Source organism: Ambystoma mexicanum, chromosome 4q (assembly GCF_040938575.1).
Source record: "Ambystoma mexicanum isolate Mex_15411 chromosome 4q, UKY_AmexF1_1, whole genome shotgun sequence".
NCBI classification, from domain to species: Eukaryota; Metazoa; Chordata; class Amphibia; order Caudata; family Ambystomatidae; genus Ambystoma; species Ambystoma mexicanum.
The window spans coordinates 827,245,337-827,268,204 of record NC_090928.1 but is presented as its reverse complement, the minus strand read 5'-3'; positions in this window follow the sequence as shown (position 1 = coordinate 827,268,204).

Genomic DNA, 22,868 nt, shown 5'->3' with positions numbered 1-22,868 from the left:
AGACAGTGATGCCACGGTTTTACAGTTTATTGAAAAATATGTCCCTTGTGAAATTCCATCAGAATCCGCAAATAGTTATCTTCATGCAAACATTTTACAATTCCAAAGACACAATGTGGCAAATATTGTCGTCGCAAATACAAAAACAAAGGGAAATACTACACCAAATGCCAATTTGGTTTCCCTAGACCAGTTACAAATACTGGTCAAGTGAACAACCTCTTCAGTTAGACATAGTGTTAAAGGTAAGTCACCTAAAAATACACATTGCATAAAAAGAAAAGAAGAAGGAAAATATATCAATGATTACAATGCAATCATTTCCCACTTATGGAATGCAAACATAGACGTGCAGTACATTGAAGACAATTCTACTGCAGTTGCACGATATGTCACAGCATACTTAACCAAATCAGAAATGACAGAGCTCCAAGACCTCTGGAATGACCTGTCATGAAATAAAACAGTGTCTCAGAAATTATACAGCTTGGGCATATAAATGCTGTCCCATAGACAATGTGGATCCTATGAAGCGACTGATCGATTAACCGGTACTGCATTGTATGGTAAATCTGCAAAAATAGTATGGCCAAGTCTTGGTCCAGCTAAATCTAGAAAAAGAGTTCTAAAATCATACGAAGATATCAAAACAATAGCCAAACATGATCCCAACAGCCAAGACATTTTAAAAAACAATTTATTGGACACATACTACCCAAACAGGAGTACCACTTTGGAAACCATGAGTCTATTCCACATAGCCCAAAACTACACATACAAAAATAATATAAAACATGATGAACAAAACCGTAAATACAAAGTGACACACTGTGAAGGCAGTTTAGTAAAACTCACCAAACCAAATTTAATTAATCATATCAAATTGTCATTAAAGACTCCTCAACATAAAGAAGTATATTACATGTCCCTGCTACAACTCTTTAAACCATGGAGAAAAGAAGAAGAAATACTAGATAACTATAACTCATATGAAGACACTTTCAAAGCAAATGAAACCAGTATAACTGATGTAGACTTTGCACAGTACAAAACAATGTTGCACAATGAACAGCAACATGAAGAAGAACTCCAGGCCCAACTAGATAAGGACACTCCTGACAGTAGTCAACCTTCTGTCACAGGAAGCCAAGAACCACTGGGAGACCCACTAATAAAAAATGAGGCAGAATTAGCTATGATAGAAGTAGAAAACACCATGTGTCAGTATGAAGAAAAAGAAGACTTATCTATAGTACAATCAAAGCTAAACAATGAGCAACGTAGCATTTTTCCAGAAGTAACAAAAGAAATTGCACATGGTGTACAACATGAAAACAAAGAATGCACCTGTCAAAATTACAAATCTATAATATTGTATGTCAGTGGTGAAGCTGGTTCTGCCAAAACATTCCTAATCAAAATCATCAGTAAGTTCCTTCAACAATTGACAAACAACAAACTGTCAGCTGTTGTCACTGCCCCCACAGGTTTAGCTGCCTACAACATAGGTGCTGTCACTTTACACCGATTACGACTCCTGCCAGTAGAACACCAAAACAAATTAGATTATTACAAACTTTCTGTAGAAGCTGCAATGGAACTATGCAGAGTTTTGAAACAAATGAACATGCTACTAATAGATGAAGTGAGCATGGTGTCCAACCTAATGTTGGCTTTGATTCACCTCAGATTACAAGAAGTGCTCAAAACAAACTATGAAGAGCTCTTTTCAGGAAAACATATTATTGTTTTCAGAGATATTCTTCAATTGACACCAGTAAAAGGTGAGCCTATTTTTTAAAACATTAGGTCACAAACTCTGCTGTAAAACTGTTGGCAGCATTGGAAATGTCAACCTTTGGCAACATTTCCAATACAGAGAATTAACAGAAAACATGCGCCAATCTGCAGATCTCACTTATGCCAACATATTAAAAAGTATCAGAGTTGGTATACTTTCTAAAGAAGCAGAAGCAATATTGAAAACCCGGCACATTCATGCACTTTATGGTGATAATGCATGAGCTACAGATGGTATGGAACAATTAGCCCACAAAAATGTCAATTGTATGGCCTAAATGCCAACTCTTGCAAGCTGTTTCAAATTCAATGAAATAATATTAAGTAAAGAAATGCAACCAATAATGGAAATTAGCGCCACAGACAAACTAGATGTACATGGAATGACACTACCAATGTGTGACCAAGCCACAACAAGACTAAATAGTTTAGAAAAATCAATCTCAAACACAGCAGGCTTGGAAAAGATATTAAAATTATCCTTAAATTGCAGAGTAATGCTGAAACGTAACCTTGACGTGGACCAAGGACTACTTAATGGAGCTCTGGGTACAGTTGTTGGCTTTCAAACATACCCACGTGACAACAAAATTCAGTTTGTCAATATTCTCTTTGACAAACTTTCAGAAGTAAAAAGAATAGGACGCTCAACAGCTCGATTCCTTCTCTTCAAAGACACGTATGTACGCAGAGAACACGTTTCTCTAAGTCTTGCATACGCAGTCACCATTCATAAATCACAAGGTCTTACCCTAGACAAAGCAATGATAGACATTGGTAACACAGTCTTTAAAGAAGGCATGAGCTACATAGCACTACCACACTTACGTACATTTGACGGTCTATTTCTAATCAACTTTGATGCAAGTAAAATAAACGCTGATATTCCTTGCATTTTGGAATACAATAGACTTCATTCACTATACACTCCCCATCTAAACACATATTCTGTTCCACAAAAAGTAAATCATTATAAAAGAAAAATAAATCAAACACGAAAGCAACAGGATGTCACTGCAAATCCTCCAAAGAGAGTAAAAGAAAGTAATACTTCATCAAGTGCCACAAACAAAAAAGAATCAATTAGGGAAAGTAAACCAGGTACTTCTTCAAAGAAGGAAGACAAACTCCAAAAAAAGCAGTCAGATACAGAACTATTTGGTCCATTTAAACTCTCAAATATAGTTGGTGTAAGTTGCTACACAAATGTAGCAATGAATATTCTATTTCAATTACCACCAATTGTTGAGAACATTTACTTACACAGTACAGACCCATTGTGTTTGCAAATTTTAGTACTTCACAGAAATGCAGCAAACAATCCTGACAACACGTATAGTGTTTATGGAATAAGACAACAATTGGACCACTGTGCTGGAATGGTGAAATTCACTATAAACTCACAGGAAGATCCACAAGAATGTCTAATGTACTTACTATTAGTACTGGAAAACAAAAACATACCAATAAATGAAATCTTCCAGATTTCATACATGTGGAAACATACATGCACTCTCTGCAACAATGTGACACAAGAACAAATCCCAATGAGCACTTTGTGTATATATCAATACCCAATTGTGAATCCGTTCCATTTCAGCAACTTGTATAAAATGCAAACCACGGTAGATTATGTTCGACCTGCAATTCACATAATCGCTCCACGTTAGTAATACAAACACATAGTAAATACGTAATACTAATGCTTCTACGTTACAATGCAGATGGTAACAAAAAGAACTGCAAGCTGACTGGATTCACACCTGGTCAAATATCACCTGGTAGGAAAACCTTCACAACAATAGGTATAATCTACCACGCAGGAGCCTCAACCAACTCAGGGCACTACACTGCATATATAAAAAAGAAATGTGGATGGTTTGAATGTAATGATAGTACTGTTACTCTAAAGCAGAGATTACCAGCAAATCTTACAAACGCTTATTTAATGTTCTTAAAACCAAAATTTGATAACTAAACTGTACTTAAAACTTAAGTACACTTGTAGTAAAAAAATATAAACTGTCACAATATTCCAAAAGCTATCTAACTGCCCAAAGATGCTACAAAAACTAATCAAATAAATTAATACCACTCAAATAGAGAAAAAAATAGACAGTTAGAATATGCCAATTGGTATCTAACTGTCCCAAAATTTAGAAATATCCAAATAGATAAAGCAATACCACGAAATTATATCAAAAAATAAACAGTTAGAATACGCCTACTGGTATCTAACTGCTCCAAAACTTTACAATATCCAAACAAATACCTAATATCTTACTGCTCCCAAAAACTGGAACAATCCAATGTATAAAGCATTAGCCAGAAACAACAAGTAAACACTGAAAACAAGCAAACAAATAAACTGTAGCATAACAGAAAAAGGTTTTTTTTAATCCAGCATGGATTTTTTTCTCTCCCACAGACCCAATGATTTTAGCAACAAACACAGAAACTGAGCAGATTGCACAGTACTCTGTTTTGACATCTACTAAATATGAGAGTCAAAAAAAAAAGAAAAAAATTGTGATTGTACAATGTAATAAGTCTTTATAAAATACTAATACTAACATGCTATTTTCTTTTATCACAGAAATGAACAAGAAAAACATGGACTCCCGTTACTAAACCAAATAGTAAGTATAACATGATAAATACGACCATCGCAGCATATCACACCCATACTGCTTATAACATTGTTCCTTATGAATTTGTTTTGACCCAAAGTTATAAGCCACTATGAGTGTGATATGCTGCGGTGCTTGTGGCCAGGGCATAGACTCTTGGGTGCATGGCATATGAGTGTGATATGCTGCGGTGTTTGTTGCCAGGTCATGGAGTCTTGAGTGCATGGCCAAATGGCCATGCACCCAACATTCTATACCCTGGCCACAACCACTGCAGCATATCACACCCATAGATTCAAGCATTTCAACCATTTTAATGTCCGTGGACACAAGGAAGTTCCTAGAACACATTCAACTTGCCAGAGGACGATACGGACAGCGCCATCAGGACACCCCCATTTTCTTTATGTACAAACATTTCAGGACACCGCGAGTGTTCTTAGAACACTTTCAGCTTGACAATGAACAATACAGACAACGTCTTCAGGAAACCCCCTGCGAACATTCCAGGACCCCATGCGTCTTCTTAGAACACTTTCAACTTGACACCGAATCCATTCTATTTATTTACGAACATTTTAGAACAGCCCTGTTGTCCGCAGACAAATCGAACACAACAAAAGCGTCTAGCACATAAAAAAAATACAACATTGCACCATCTCATACTCCCCCACCCTCCCCAAGCACTCTTACACACCAACACACTCCACTAAATACAATTTTTAAACCAAGTTTCACCTTGCTGTCCGTGGTCGTCCGCGAAAGCAAGATGTCGGGCGCCACCAAAAATTGGACGCGCTCCACGCCCCACGCTGTCCAATCAGTGAACACGTCGGATGTCCGCAGACATCGCGCAAGCCCCTCGGCCAATCAGGGCACTGTCCGTGGAGTGAACCGGGAAGTCCATCCGCGAAGCAAACGGAGATATTACTAATTGTTTTGCCTTTCATTTTGGTCATTTAAAAAAAAAAAACTACTGGATGGATTTACACCAAATTTGCAAAAGCACGCTTTCGGGACCATGCCCCCACTCCTGACGCACATTTGGTGTAAATCCGTCCAACATACCAACCACCGTATTGGTTGGTATGTTGTTTGTAGCCGCTAGTACTGCGTAAGGGCATATTGGTCCTTGGCGATTGTCCCATAAAATGGTGAGAGTCATGAAGTTGCATATTTGGACTTGCACCTGGCAGTTGAAGACCCCATCCGCTGGAGTCTGTAAATCGTGACAAAGCCAAAACGTGGCCACGTACCTGTTTTAAAAAACATAAATTAGTCTCACCAGCCGATCTTCATTAAAAATCATCATTTTATTTATTAGGGCGTGAAACTATTTGCTATTGAAGTGCAACAGAGTATGTTAATAATAAAATGTTCCCATTCATATAGCGCTAAGAACTGTGAGGTATCTAAGCGGTGCTTATTATTAACCACGGTGTGTGGTGCTCATTTATCGACCACGGAAGGATGAAAGGCTGAGTTTGGGCTTGCCGGGATTCGAACTTGCGTTAGCAAGCTGTGCACGGATGTCAAAGCGAGCGCTGTACTCGCTGTGCCACTTGACAGGCTACAGTAAAGTGGCACAGCGAGTAGAGCGCTTGACCGCCTATAGACCGGTTAAATTATTTCTATTAACCAACTCTGTGTCGTCTGCCTTTTTCAGAGCCCTCTAAACGACAGGGGATCAATTCGGCAGTGATAGTACGCGGTAGAAAACATTATGCCACTTTCAATGAACAAGTTCAACTTCAGCGGTCTTTAATGCTACGCTATTGTAATTATATTTGGTATAAAGTAATGTAAAGGGTTACTTACAGTACAATTGCAATTTCCATTGTCTACGAGTGGTGCAGTCTGAAAATACGACTCTGCGTGTGCCAACGATCTTTCGCATAGTGATATAATATGTAAACGTGGTTTCGTTTCAGAAATTTTATCTTTATCTTCTCTTATGTTTTAGCAACACTCCTTCAAGAGAAGTCTTTCATCACAATCTCTGTCTGTCAAGGTCAAAACACAATACAATCTTATAGTCTGCTTCGTGAGCCTCTCCGGGGCCCGAGAAAAAAATGAAGCAGCTGACCTTCACTGTGAACGAGCATAAATTCTTACTTTGCAACATTCTGTGTAAAGCCATCTGTAGAAGTTGGTTTTTGCACGCCATGTTTGTATATTGTTTGCGTGATATTAAAAAAAGTTTGTTTAAAGGACGTTATGGTTCTAAGTACAGCCGAAAGACCCCTGAAAATAGCAAGTTATGGTAAGCTATGAAAAATAACTCGCGCCAACACCATGCACAGCTAAGACTAACACCCAGGACATCAAAGATGACATCGCAAATGTCATTGATGAAATCACTGATGACATCACATGTGTATGTACTTTTCATGGAATTTGTGTACTAGGGATTTTCATTATAATGTTCAGAAAAAAGTGTCAAGGATATTGCAATAAATATCATACCGTTATTAGTGCTTTGAACAATGCATTTATATCAATAAATAGCATTGTGTTATGTGATTCTATGTAGTATACTGAGCTGCTAATGGAGAAAGAAAGCATTGTGTGCAGAGTACAAGATAAAAGTATAATATTTGTAATGTTAATATGTAGAATAATGAAATGATAATTGTCCTGAAATATTGGAAAATTCACAAAATGGGGGTGTTCTGAGGACGTTATTCGTATTGTGTGATTGCTTAGCTGTATTCAATGAGGGAATGGTACAGAGAGTAAAGTAGACGCCGTCCGCGGACACCACGGCTGTTCGTGGACAGGGCGTGGTAAATCCGGGTTTTTCCAGGAAATCCAACATGGAAAGAAGACTGTACGGATCAGCCAATCAGATGTCGAGGTTGTGGATTTGTGTTGAAAGAGACTGTGTGTGGTGAAGATGGCAGAAGTGGAGAAAGTCAGGGTGTTGGTGCTTGGAGATATGTTTGTGCATGGTTTACAGCAGTACGCTGAATGCAGGCATGTTGCAAAGAACTTTGATGTCAAAGGAGTGGAGGTGGTGTGGAGCACTGTGCCTGATTGCAATGTACCGGGAATTATCTAAGTTTGTGCGGATATGGCCACGATGAACAGTCCGCATGTGGTAGTTTTGCACTATTATGCTTTCCATTTGGGCAACGTCAGTGCCCCTACTTTGTTGGCTGATTTGGAACGCTTGGTTCAAGCCGTAGTGAAGATCCTTCCAAATGCGAAAGTATTTTTTTCTGGATTACTACCTAGGGCAATATGGGACAATAGTTCAGTTTTTTGTCCTCAGCAAAACATTGCTAGGTGTGTCATCAACCGAGGCATGTGTGCCTTCATGCTTAGAGCTGGTATGTTCTTCTGTAACAATAAGAATATTGATGCCAGTAATGCTGTTCATTTTAAAGAAGATGGCATTTCTTTATCTTTTACCGGAAATGCCTTTTTATTTTGGAATGTATGGGTTGCTTTGGAGAAGGTTATGTGAAGATTTTAGGAGTAAAGTAAGAAAAAAAAACAAGAAAAAAAATATAAAATAACAGGTGTCTGTCAAGCATCTGTAGCCAACTTCAAAGGGGAAATGGGGCACACTATTTAAATTTACATTCACCACGCTCAGATTTTCGATGTGTCCGCGGTCATGGCAGTAGTCCGCGGACATGAAAATCCCTACGAGGGGGTTAGTATGTTCTATGTTACATGTCAGGGATATTATGGTTAAGTTGTGTTACTAAAAACCTATGAAATTCAGTGAAAAAACGTTGTTAAAGGGACGTTATGGTTCCAAGTAAAACCGAAAAACCCTTGAAATTCGCCAGTTATGGTAACATAAGCAACCATAACTCGCGCCACCGTGCACTGCTAACACTAACACCCAGGACATCAAAGATGACATCACAAATGTCATTGATGACATAACTGATGACATCACATGGCTGGCTCTCCCTTTTTATCCTTTACTGACATATTGAAGCCACATAGTTTTCTACAGTAAGAGTCAGGAAGTAAAAATTGAAAAGGTACTATATTTGTAGACTTGGGTTCCTGTCACATCATATATGAAACATGTACGTAGCGGAAGATACAGGCTTGAAAGAGAGGAATCCTTTCTGTGCATGAAGATAATCATTATGGTATCAGCACTTTGTCATAGTTTTATTTTTATTACTCTACCTTCCCTCTATATGCTCATATTTGTATACATTATAGTCACTCTCCATAGAGTGAATGGGAAAAGAAATTTGCTCGCGTCTACAGCCCAAACCGCTGGACGGATTTCCACCAAATTTGAACCAGGAGCAGCGGCTTGGTCCCGAAAGCGTGCTTTTGCAAATTTGGTGAACATTCGGCCAGTATTTTTTTTTTTAAAATGACCAAAAAGTAGGTAAAAAATGTGTATTTTGTAGAGTGTGTTGGTGTGTAGGAGTGTTTGGGGAGGGTGGGAGTGTGTGTGAGATAGAATAAAAGTTGTGTTTTTTATGTGTTAGACGTTCTTTTTGCGTTCGATTTGTTTGCGGACATCACAGGTGTTCTGAAATTTTCTAAATAAACTGACTAGGGGGTGTTCTAAGGAGTCAAAATGTGTCCGTTTTGTTCGCAAGCAAAGTGAAACTGTTCTAAGAACACTCGCGGTGTCCGGGAAGTGTTCGTAGGTGGTGTCCTGAGGACGCTGTCCGTATTGTTCTCTGTCAAGTTGAATGTGTTCTAAGAACACGCGCGGTGTCCTGAAATGTTTGCAAATAAACAAAATGGGGGTGTTATGAAGACGCTTCTAAGAACACTCGCGGTGTCCAGGGAGTGTTCGTACGGGGTGTCCTGAGGACTCTGTCCGTATTGTTCTTTGTCAAGTTGAATGTGTCCTAAGAACACTTGCGGTGTCCTGAAATGTTCGCAAATAAACAAGATGGTGGTGTTCTGAAGAAGCTTCTAAGAACACTCCCGGTGTCCGGGGAGTGTTCGTAGGGGGTGTCCTGAGGATGCTGTCCGTATTGTTCTTTGTCAAGTTGAATGTGTCCTAAGAACACTCGCGGTGTCCTGAAATGTTCGCAAATAAACAAGATGGGGGTGTTCTGAAGACGTTTTTGAGAACACTCCCGGTGTCCTGGAATGTTCGTAGGGGGTGTCCTGAGGACGCTGTCCGTATTGTTCTCTGTCAAGTTGATTGTGTCCTAAGAACACTTGCGGTGTCCTGAATTGTTCGCAAATAAACAAGATGGGGGTGTTCTGAAGACGTTTTTGAGAACACTCCCGGTGTCCTGGAATGTTCGTAGGGGGTGTCCTTAGGACGGTGTCCGTATTGTTCGTTGTTAAGTTGAAAGTATTCTAAGAACTATCGCGTTGTTCTGAAATGTTCGTAGGGGGTGTCCTGAAAACGGTGTCCATATTGTTCGCTGGCAAGCTCAAAGTGTTCTAAGAACACTCACATTGTTCGCGGACATTAAAAGTTTCCCATAGATCATAGTTGAAATGTTTGACTCTATGGATGTGATATGCTGCGGTGGTTGTTGCCAGGGCATAGAGTCTTGGGTGCATGGCCATTTGGCCATGCACCCAAGACTCTATGCCCTGGCAACAACGAGCGCAGCATATCACATTCATATTTGTTTATAACTTTGGGTGAAAAACAAATGTATAAGGAACAAAGGTATTAGATACTATGGATGTGATGTGCTGCTATGGTTGTCCTTATTATTGTACACTTACTGTTTGGTCTAGTAATGGGAGTCCATGTTTTTTTTCTTCATTTCTGTGATAAAAGAAAATAGCATGTTAGTATTAGTATTTTGTAATGACTTATTACATTGTATAAGCAATATACTTTTATTTTTTTTCGACCCTCATATTTAGTAGAGTACAAATCAGAGTACTGTGCAATTTGCTCAGTTTCTGTATTTGTTGCTAAAATCATTGGGTCTGTGGGAGAAAAAAAAATCCATGTTGGATTTCAAAAAACCCCTTTTTCTGTTATGCTACAGTTTATTTGTTTGTTTGTTTTCAGTGTTCACTTGTTGTTTCTGGCTAATGTTTTATACTTTGCTTTGTTGTATTTCTTTTGGAACAGTAACAGATTCTTCATTTGTTTTGATATTATAAAATTTTGGAGCAGTTAGATACCAATTGGCGTATTCTAACTGTCTATTTTTTTAATATATTGTAGTGATTTTCATTTACATATTTGGATATTGTTAAATTTTGGGACAGTTAGATACCAATTGGCGTATTCTAACTGTGTATTTTTTGGCCTAATTTAGTGGTATTCATTTATCTGATTAGTTGTTGTAGAATCTTTGAGCAGTTAGATAGCTTTTGGATTATTCTAACAGTTTATATTTTTGTAACACAAATTTACTTAAAGGTTTAAATACAGTTTATTTATCAAATTTTGATTTTAAGAACATCAAATAAGCGTTTGTAAGATTTGCTGGTAATCTCTGCTTTAGAGTAATGGTACTATCATTACATTCAAACCATCCACATTTCTTTTTTATGTATGCAGTGTAGTGCCCTGAATTGGTTGTGGCTCCTGCGTGGTAGATTATACCTATTGTTGTGAAGGTTTTCTTACCAAGTGATATTTGACCATGTGTGAATCCAGTCAGCTTGCAGTTGTTTTTGGTACCATCTGCATTGTAACGTAGAAGCATTAGTATTACGTATTTACTATGTGTTTGTATTACTAACGTGGAGCGATTATCTGAATTGCAGGTAGAGCATAATCTACCATGGTTTGCATTTTGTACAAGTTGCTGAAATGGAATGGATTCACAATTTGGTATTGATATATATATGAAGCGTTCATTGGGGATTTCTTCTTGTGTCATATTGTTGCAGAGAGTGCATGTATGTTTCCACATGTATGAAATCTGAAAGATTTCATTTATAGGTATGTTTTTGTTTTCCAGTACTTGTAGTAAGTACATTAGAAATTCTTGTGGATCTTCCTGTGAGTTTATAATGAATTTCACCATTCCAGCACAGTAGTCCAATTGTCGTCTTATTCCAAAAACACTATATGTGTTGTCAGGATTGTTTGCTGCATTTCTGTGAAGTACTAACATTTGCAAACACAATGGGTTTGTACTGTGTGAGTAAATGTTGTCAACAATTGGTGGTAATTGAAATAGAATATTCATTGCTACATTTGCATAGCAACTTACACCAACTATATTTGACAATTTAAATGGTCCAGGTAGTTCTGTATCTAACTGCTTTTTTTGGAGTTTGTCTTCTTTCTTTAAAGAAGTACCTGGTTTACTTTCTCTAATTGGTTATTTTTTGTTTGTGGTACTTGATGGAGTATTAGTTTCTTTTACTCTCTTTGGAGGATTTCCAGTGACGTCCTGTTGCATTTCAGTTTGATTTAGTTTTCTTTTACAACGTTTTAGTTTTTGTGGAACAGAATATGTGTTTAGATGGGGAGTGTATAGTGAGCGAAGTCTATTATATTCTAAAATGCAAGGAATATCAGCGTTTACTTTACCTGCATCAAAGTTGATTAGAAATAGACCCTCAAGTGTACGTAAGCGTGATAGTGCTACGTAGCTCATGCCTTCTTTAAAGACTGTGTTACCAATATCTATCATTGCTTTGTCTAGGGTAAGACCTTGTGATTTATGAATTGTGACTGCGTATGCAAGAGTTAGAGAAAATTGTTCTCTGCGTTCATACATATCTTTGAAGAGAAGGAATCTAGCTGTTGAGCGTCCTATCCGTTTTTCTTCTGAAAGTTTGTCAAAGAGTATATTGACAAACTGAATTTTGTTGTCACGTGGGTATGTTTGAAAGCCAACAACTGTACCCAGTGCTCCATTAACTAGTCCTTGGTCCACGTCAAGGTTACGTTTAAGCATTACTCTGCAATTTAAGGATAATTTTAACATCTTTTCTAAGCCTGCTGTGTTTGAGATTGATTTTTCTAAATTATTTAGTCTTGTTGTGGCTTGGTCACACATGGGTAGTGTCATACCATGTACATCTAGTTTGTCTGTGGCGCTAATTTCCATTATTGGTTGCATTTCTTTACTTAGCATGATTTCATTGAATTTGCAACAGCTTGCAAGAGTTGGCATACAATTGACATTTTTGTGGGCTAATTGTTCCATAACATCTGTAGCACATGCATTATCGCCATAAAGTGCATTAATGTGCCGGGTTTTCAATGTTGCTTCTGCCAACTCTCAAACTTTTTAAAATGTTGGCATAAGTGAGATCTGCAGATTGGCGCATGTTTTCTGTTAATTCTCTGTATTGGAAATGTTGCCAAAGGTTGACATTTCCAATGCTGCCAACAGTTTTACGGCAGAGTTTGTGCCCTAATGTTTTAAAAATAGGTTCACCTTTTACTGGTGTTAATTGAAGCAGATCTCCAAAAACAATAATGTGTTTTCCTGCAAAGAGCTCGTCATAGTCTGTTTTGAGTACTTCTTGTAATCTGAGGTGAATCAAAGCTAACATCAGGTTGGAGACCATGCTCACTTCATCTATTAGTAGCATTTTCATTTGTTTCAATACTCTGCGTAATTCCATTGCAGCTTCTGCAGAAAGTTTATAATAGTCTAATTTGTTCTGGTGTTCTACTGGTAATAGTAGTAATCGGTGTGATGTAACACCACCTATGTTGTAGGCAGCTAAACCTGTGGGGGCAGTGACAACAGCTGACAGTTTGTTGTTTGTCAATTGTTGAAGGAACTTACTAATGATTTTGATTAGGAATATTTTGCCAGAACCAGCTTCACCACTGACGTACAGTAGTAAAGGTTTATAATTATGGCAGGAACATTCTTTATTTTCATGTTTTACACCATGTGCAATTTGTTTTGTTACTTCTTGAAAAATGCTACTTTGCTCATTGTTTAGTTTTGATTGTAGTATAGTTAAGTCTTCCTTATCTTCATACTGACACATGGTGTTTTCTACTTCTATCATAGCTAATTCTGCCTCATTTGTTATTAGTGGTTCTCCCAGTGGTTCTTGGCTTCCTGTTACAGAAGGTTGACTACTGTCAGGAGTATCCTTATCTAGTTGAGCTTGGAGTTCTTCTTCATGTTGCTGTTCATTGTGCTACATTGTTTTGTACTGTGTAAAGTTTACATCAGTTATAGTGCTTTCATTTGCTTTGAAAGCATCCTCATATGAGTCATAGTTATCTAGTAATTGTTCTTCTTTTCTCCATGGTTTGAAGAGTTGTAGCAGGGACATGTAATATACTTCTTTATGTTGAGGAGTCTTTAATGACAATTTGATATGATTAATTAAATTTGGTTTAGTGAGTTTAACTAAACTGCCTTCACAGTCTGTCACTCTATATTTACCTTTTTTTCATCGGGTTTCATATTATTTTTGTATGTGTAGTTTTGGGCTATTCGGTATAGACACATGTTTTCCAAAGTATTACTTCTGTTTGGGTAGTATGTGTCCAATAAATTGTTTTTTAAAATGTCTTGGCTGTTGGGATCATGTTTGGCTATTGTTTCTATATCTTCATATGATTTTAGAACTCTTTTTCTAGATTTAGCTGGACCAAGACTTAGCCATACTATATTTTCAGATTTACCATACAATGAAGTACCAGTTAAACGATCAGCTGCTTCATAAGATCCACATTCTCTATGGGTGAGCATTTTTATGCCCAAGCTGTATAATTTCTGAGATACTGTTTTATCTGATGACCGGCCATTCCAGAGGTCTTGGAGCTCTGTCTTTTCTGCTTTAGTTAAGTATGCTGTGACATATCGTGCAACTGCAGTAGAATTGTCTGCAATGTACTGCACATCTATGTTTGCATTCCATAAGTGGGCAATGATTGCATTATAATCATTGATATATTTTTCTTCTTTTTTTTTTATGTAATATGTATTTTTAGGTGACTTTCCTTTAACAGTATGTCTAACTGAAGACATGAGGTTGTTTACTTGACCTGTATTTGTAACTAGTCTAGGGAAACCAAATCGGCATTTGGTGTAGTATTTGCCTTTGTTTTTGTATTTGCGACGACAATATTTTCCACATTTGTGTCTTTTAAATTGTAAAATTTGTGCACAAAGATCACTATTTGTGGCTTCTGATGGAATTTGACAAGTCACATATTTTTCAATAAACTGTAAAACAGTGGCATCACTGTCTTGACCAAATTTAGTAGCATCTTTAATCCATAAAAGCATGTGGATATGTGGTGCTCCTCTGGCTTGGTATTCTTTTCTCCAAAAGAAGTGTTGCACTTCTCCAAGGGGAGGAACAGTTTTATTACAAATAAAATGTAGCATAGCAATGAAGCGATGGTGAAAATATCTTGAAACATTAACAGGATCCAAAGAACAAAGTTCTCCAGGTGTTAGAATATATATGTTTGTTTTGTCTTTATTTGATATGCGTAGGAAATCATGTAAATCTTCCCATGCATATTCTGCACAACTTAATGTAACAAACCAAGTGGGTGGGCCAAGGTTTCTGATCATACAACGTACATCTCCATGACGTCGAAACCAGTACTCTTTAGTACCACGCATATTTGCTAATAGATTTGTAATATTTGATTGTAAAATCTCATCCTTTTGTTGCACTTTCTCTAATAATTGTGTAGCTGTCATATTTTGAAAGTGTGATCCTGATTTTAATATGTGTGCAACTCCGTAACATAAAGTTGCTAGTTCACTTTTAAAGAGTAGGTGGAATATGTATTCCACATTTTGTCTAAATCTGGGATCTTCAGAATACATCCGTAATGAGCGATATTCTGAAGCTGATATTTGAATAGGTCTATCATCATATCTTCCTCCTTTGCCAGTTGGAAAGAGTAGAGGAAAAGCACGTGCTTCTATACTTTTTTCCCATATACTGATTGACGATCCTTTTGTTTGACGCATTTGGTAAGTTTCCAGTACAACTTGTACGGTGTCATTACAGTGCAAAGGATGAATTGTATACTGGTCTAAAGTATTTGATATGGTAGCAGGATCTAGTAGCTCAAATTGACCAGCTTCTTGTGTTTCTTGAATTATTTCAGTTGTATCTTTCAAGTTTTCTTCAATATTAATTTCTTTGTAATATTCATTATTCTCTTTAAGATATTGGAAGGCTTGTCTAACTTTATATAAATCTACCAGCTGTTGTCATATTTTTTTGTCTTTTGTAGGTACTCCATTTACTAATATAATTAAAGATTGGTGCATTGGACATTGCACTCCTAGAGTATGCACATTTTCTTTTAGATTTAATGGTAAATAAACTACTTTTCCACGAATGCCTTTTACCAATTCAGAGGGAGGTAATTTTGCTGTTTTAGGTTGAAGGCGTATTATTGCTTGAAATGGGTGTACTGTTTGAATTATGATGCTCCTATATAAATTAAGTTGTTGTAGAGGTTTTGGTACTGGGTATAATTCCAAATTATTTGTGATAGAACGTGAAGGAGTTTGGTTGTTGTCAAGTTTTGTGGTGCAATAACTGCAAAGTATTAAGGGCTGAGTTATTTCATATTTGTTTTCTGCTAGAAGGTAGACAGCTAATTCAAACCATTTAGAATCTTCATTGTCTTCTATTTTGTATGATAGGTCCACAGTTTTTGTGTTACTTTTATAAAAAATTCTACGGCAACATACACATACATGGTTTGGTACTTCAGCTGATGTACTTTTAAATTTTAGCATTTCTTTTTTGTATGTGTTTACCAAAAGGTTGCCATGTGTAGAATTGTTGCTTAATTGGTTTAAAGCTATTTCATTCTGTAAATGGCTTTCACTTCCAAAATATTTTTTCTGGATATAGTGAATTTCTTCAAGTAGGTCTTTTGCTGTACCATGTAGAAGGATGTTATTTAACTTTGCTAGTGCTAAAGCAGGACTTTTATCTTAGTACAGTTTATAGACTAGATTTCTTATAGTTGAATGATGTGTTGATATCCTTTTGCTATCATGGAAAGTGGTTTTACAAGTAGGTCCTGTAATGCAGGCCAATGAATGTCCTTGTAGTCCTGTGTACTTGCGCACTGGACAGGTATCTATATTTTGCAGTAATTTAATTTTGATTTTGTCTTTGCTTTTTACATATTTATTGAGGAATTGGTGTAAAGATTTGAAACATTGTTTGGGAATGTTACACATTGACGTGCATGGCCATTTGTACACTAGACGTTCTGATTCAGTTGAATGGAGGGGTAATTCTAAGTTTTCAGGGCATATTTTTGAAAGGAGTACTTCTTGTTCCATTATGGTATTATTCACTTTTTCATAACCTCGACCACTGCTATTTATGGCAATTGTATTTGTTTGCTTTTGTTTGTACGCTTCTTCATTAAAATATGGTTCTGTGCTCGTAGTGTGATTCCATTCACCTCCGCAGATACTTAAGAAGTTCTTTCTGTTGACATTTCGCTTGTTGAGAAGTCTTTTTTGTAATTTAGTTATTAGTTTTGTTAGTGGTTTCATTTTGTTTAACACTAAAATAAATAAATTTCTTTTGAGAAGAATTGCACTGTCCATCAATGCTTCTAAGATTAATTTCCTACGATAGGTTTTAAGCTTTGAACCTGATTTTTCTCCTGTTTTTATAAGATTTTGAAGGACTTTGTGACGGTATATTTTGGCTAAAATACTTTTCTTGGTATGCTTACTTTGCACTATATTAAAATTTGAAGAAGTAGTTTTATCTGCACTGATAGGTGATTTTCTGTTAATTGTTTTTTGGTTTGTTTTACATTTTGATAGAGGAAGCGGAGTTGTTGTACTTGAAACTTTTTGTGTTTCACTAAATGATTGTATTAGCTGTTTTGTTTCAACTTTTTTTACAAATTCTGCTAGAGATGGATGCTTATGTTGGACACCTTTATTTTCATTTGCTCTAATTTTGCGTTGCTTTCTACAGAGTTGTCTTTTGGTAGGCATTCTTTAGGGTCTGTTGAAAAACATAAAGAAGATATGGGTTGGGGTGTTCTGGAATGTATGTGTGCTGTGTGCATAAGTGTTTGAGTAAGATGATAAAGATGTATGTAATGGTGTGTGATTGTGCATTGGGAACTAAAACTAGTAGGGGTAGGTATTCTTGAATTTATGTGTCACTAAACTGGGGTTCAGATGACAAAAAAAAGTAAGTTAGTGGTGTGGAAAAGTACAAATAGTAAATGTAATGTATACAATTAAAACAGTTGTTTGTTCTATAATATGAAAATTGTAGTGGTTCAGTTGGCTAATTTGTGTGTCCAAAAATCGAAATGTGTGGGCCATTCTGGTTGTAAATCGCTGTTTACGACATGGACATTTTTGGACAAAATGGTACAAAATCTCTATTTTAAGAAACCAAAATAGCTGGTATTAATGTTATAGTATATTTGATTAATAATATAAATAATATTGTGATATTTTACTTACTTTTTTTTTAAATTAACAGGTAACTTCTTAGTTTTTCTTTCTTCTTCGAATTCGGCTGCTTCTTTTCAGGAAACTGGTCTTCACTGCAACTGTGAAAGCTTCAAATTAGTAACTTTGTTTGTATATAGCACTGTTTTTAATTTAGATATTGATTTTTTTAATTGAAATCCTCAGTGCCTTCTGTAAAACTATTAAACTAATTTATTTACATAAGATACATTGCATCAGTTCAGTGTATATGATATGTTCTTAATGAACAAATTGTATTGAATGACTAACTGTAGCAAAAATAAAATATCTTTACTATGTTTTGTGAAATTTATAATATATTAGTGAATACCACTATTTCTGTAGGTAAACTGTTCTAGGTAATAGCGCCTCAATGTCATGTCTAATTTAAAGTAATTAAGTAAATAAATAAATAAAAACAAAAAATATGAAATTGTATAAGTATTTTTATAAAGGTTTAAACATAGATTGTGTTTGCATGCAATTTTGTTTGAATATATGTAGTCTATATATTTCATTTAAAAAATGTTAGTTTAACATGATTTGAGTGTGTGTGTTTAAAGAAAGTAAAAAGTATAAAGGTTTATAAGTGATAGTTGATTTTAGGAAATTGAAAAAAGTACAGTAAATTCATTTTACAGATTTTACAAGGTAAAAGTCTGTTTGAAAATGTGTTCATCTACCATAGCTCTCAAGTCACACGCTTTTGGCGGGTGTCACACGCCTTGTAAAGGGCAGACTCACCCGCCAAGCCTCCTGCACGCCCATTCATTCCAATGGACGTCTCACCCGCTAAAAACAAAATCGGGTGATTTCACCCGCCTGTAAAACAAAAATGGTTGAGAGCTATGTCATGTATTATACAGAAAATATGCATACCTGAAGTTTGTGTTCATGCATATGGATATGTGTGGAGCTGCAAGTAGAAATCTTGAAGACTTGTACAGTATTTGTGGTAGATGCTGCTTGCCAATGATATGACACTTGTACTCAGAGAGATCCAGAGTACATTTGCAGTGCTGATCTATGATGATGCAGTTAGATGTAGAGGTCTTGAATGTGATTGGTGCATGGTCATGTGATTTTTGAGGTACATCCAATGAGCGAATGGCAGAGAGAGTGTAGTGGAAATGGTAGAAGGGCTGTTCATGTTACGATATGTCCGCGGACATGGCGCTAGTTCCAGGACATCGGGAGTTACATCTGGGGATTTTTGGGTTCAGAAGTCATGCAAATGAGAATAAGCACTGAAAGGGATTGGTCAGGAAAATTTGGTGGGTGTGTTGTGCCAGGAGAGATTTTTTGAGATACTCTTTTTGCTGAGAGAACAAAAGATAGCTATGGCTGTGTGTTTCAGAAAACAGATTGTTTGGATTTTAGGAGATTCGTGGATACATTGGTTGAAGGTGCATGCAGAAAGCTGTGGAGTAGCTGTAGATCTTGGATTCCCACATGTGGAAGTACACTGGCATGGAGTACGTGGAATGAAGTGGTTGGATTTGCTACATCTCTGTGCTACTTTGGAGACAGAGCAACATCCAGACATAATTGTAATTCATTGTGGAGGGAACAGTTTAGGGCATGTGACTGGAATTTTTTTGCAATTTGCTATGAAAGAAGGACTGAGGAAGGTTATGGACATGTTTCCTAATTCGCAAGTGATATTTTCACGGATTGCGCAGAGACAAATGTGGCTTCGTTCTTCTTCATTTGGTCCACAAATGGAAAAAGCAACGCGCAATGTTAATAAGGCTGTTTGTGGCTTTCTAAGAGATTTTGGCATGTCTTCTTTTCACAATGAAAATATTATGTTTTGTAGTACATACATTTTTCGCAGAGATGGGGTCCATCTTACTTATGCTGGCACTCAGATTTTTCTGAGACATGTACAAAATGCATTGCAACCTTTTTTGGAATTAAAACAACGATTTTGAAGTAGATGTTAAGCATTTACAATTTTTGACTTACAAACACCACCCAAAGGCTCTTTTCAGAGCCACCACTTCTTTCCAGAGAAAATTACAATGTTTGTGATGGAGTAGTAACCCAATTTTTTTTTCATTAATTTTCACTTCTATTTTTTAACTGGGAAAGGCGGCTCTGAAAAGAGCCTTATTTTTTTTTGATTTTTGTAATTTTGTATTTTTTATGGTTTTTCAGACACGACACAGTAGGAGAGGAGGGTAAAGGAGGGTAAAGGGGGGGACACCAACCACAGGGATAAGAAAGGGCGAGCTGAGAGAGGAAGATGTAGAGTGGGTTTTATTTGGGTAGTGAGCAGGTCTTCTCGTGCTCTGAGACGATAGTCTCAAAAGCACTCCGAAGTCGCTCCCCCCTGCAGAGTACTGTGTCACAGTACATACATACAACTATGACCCTCGAAAGGTAAGGGTCATCAGCATTCTGTATGGCCTGTGAGGCAGCTTCAGAAAGACTCTGTCCCACAGAGGTGGTCCTTGTGGTGACAGGATCAGAAACAGAGGATGAAGTAGAGGAAATCAACCTGCTACGTTCTTCGCAAGGTACAACCCTGCGAATAGCCCCAGAGTGAAATGACCTCAGGTGTCGCTTCATAGTAGTGGTCCCAAAGCTGTAGTTACTGTGCTTCCCGCGACTGAGTATCATTTTGCACTCATTGCAGGTAACATGGTTCGCACGAGCCTTTGGACCATTCCCATGAATGGTAAATAACCGCCACACCCAAGATTCACGCCTAGTGCGGGTAGTAGGGATTTCCTCTACCTCATTCTCATCATCCTCTTCTTCCTCCTCCGCATCCTCACTCCTGTTCCCCTCTTCAGGCCCTTGGGGAGGTGGTGGTGGTGGAGGGGGTGGTGGTGGTGCTGAAGCAGGTGCAGCACCAAGTGGCAGTTCAGCAGCCAAGGATGCCATGTCGATGATGGTGTAGTCTGCAGGTGGCAGCAAAAATCACTGTGTTCTGAAGAATAGCCAGAAACACAATGGGAATAAGCTCTTGGGCGTGGTCTTTTATAGGGGTGCTTGTGCGCGGTCCGCGGACATGCGCACTGTGCGCGGACAGATCGAACACAAAAAAAGGATGGGAAAGTTTCAAAACGTATATAGAAAGTCAAGATTGCTATGTGGGACTTGTGGCATGGTGAGATTTTATTGAAAAATATTATTGATTAACTGAAAATGTACTTTTAAATTGTTCGGGGACACGAACAGTGTCCGCATTTCATGACAAACGATGAGCGTGAGCGCGGTCATATGATCTGTTTGCGAACTAGTCTGCGAAGGAAGCGCCTGTCCGCAGGACACCAAGTGCACAGAGATTGGTTAGCGCATGTGCATTGATGTTCTACAGACACTGTTCGGGTTTTGAAGTAATTAAAAGTGCGTCACATGTGAAACAAATATTTCAGGACACCGCGTGTGTTCTTAGAACAGTTTAAACTTGGTAGCGAACAGTAAGGACAGATATAGTGTTCTTCAGGACACGTGTAATTTAGTTTATGTAGGAAAATTTCAGGCACCAATTGTGTTCTAAGAACACTTTCAATTGGGTAGCGAACACTACGAACAGTTGTACTGTTGTTAATGACACATCATTTTTGTGTATTTATGAACATTTCAGGACAGCAATTGTGTTCTTAGGACAGTTTTAAGTTGATAGCGAACATTAAGGACAGATATAGTGTTCTTTAGAACACTTTAATTTTTGTTTCTTTACGAACATTTCAGGACACCACGTGTGTTCTTAGAACAGTTTCAACTTGCTAGCGAACAGTACGAACAGGTGTGGTGTTCTTTAGGACACCTCCATTTTCGTTTATTTACGAACATTTCAGAACACTCGCACTGTCCGCGGACACTTTTATTGTTTTTAAAAAAAAACGGAAACTGTTCACAATACAATATAAAAATTAAACTTTATTTAACATATATTAATAATTTATGACAGAGAAGGTGAGGCAGAAACTGAAACAAAAACAGGAGAATTTGGGGTTTCAACATGATTGGTATTAGGTGAGGAAGGGATGGAAATCTCATCAAAACGTTTTGGATTATGGAGAGGGTTTGGGGATAATTGACTGGGATATGGTGAGGAGGGACAAGTACATGTGGGGCAATGGTATGACGTTTTTGTTTTAAAATGATCTTCAACAAAAGTTTTTAAATTATTAAAATTGGTCAACAGTAAATCAATGTTTTCTTTTATGTTGTGAAGCGTGTTTTCCATAATAGCTTCTTCAGAGGTAGTTTCTATTTTGTTATGCTCTGTATAAAAAATATATATATATGTTAAATGTATACAAAATAATAATATTTAAATGGTTTATATTATAAAGTGTTTACCATTAGTTTCACTATCTTGTGACATTTCTTCATGTGGGAAATTGTCCTCTAGCCATTCCAGAGTACTAGACATTTCTGTGAGAAAAAAAAAGAAAAGATAATATATTTTTTAATCTAATACAGAAAGTTTATAAATATATGAGTAACATGAAGTACACTTACTATTTCTGGTAAGATAAGTCCTATGCATTCAGTGGGTCTGGTCTTGTTCTCAGTTCTGTTGTGTCTGTGAGGTAATTATGTTGGAAGCCAATTTATGTTCTTGTGGTATATTCCATTTCAGAACATATTGTATTTAAATGAATGTTTAGTGTGTTACATATATGGGTTACATTTCTTATGTATTACTATATATAATGTGTTTGTGTGCTGCTTTTTGAATTTGTTAAATGTTCTTATATTATGATATAACAATCAAACATACCCCCACCCAAAGTTTTTAGGTAGTGGTACTGTTCTCCGAACATGTCCGCGAACATTAAATAATTTCGCGGACATCAAGTTCATAAGAAGAGATCTAGTCAGTTCCATATGACATGTATATAAAGTGAAAGTCATTATTGTTAAGTTTTGCTACTAAAAACCTATGAATTTCCGTGAAAAAACTTTGTTAAAGGGACGTTATGGTTAAGTTGCGCTACTAAAAACTTATGAAATTCAGTGAAAAAAACTTTGTTAAAGGGACGTTATGGTTAAGTTGTGCTACTAAAAACCTATGAAATTCAGTGAAAAAAACTTTGTTAAAGGGACGTTATGGTTAAGTTGT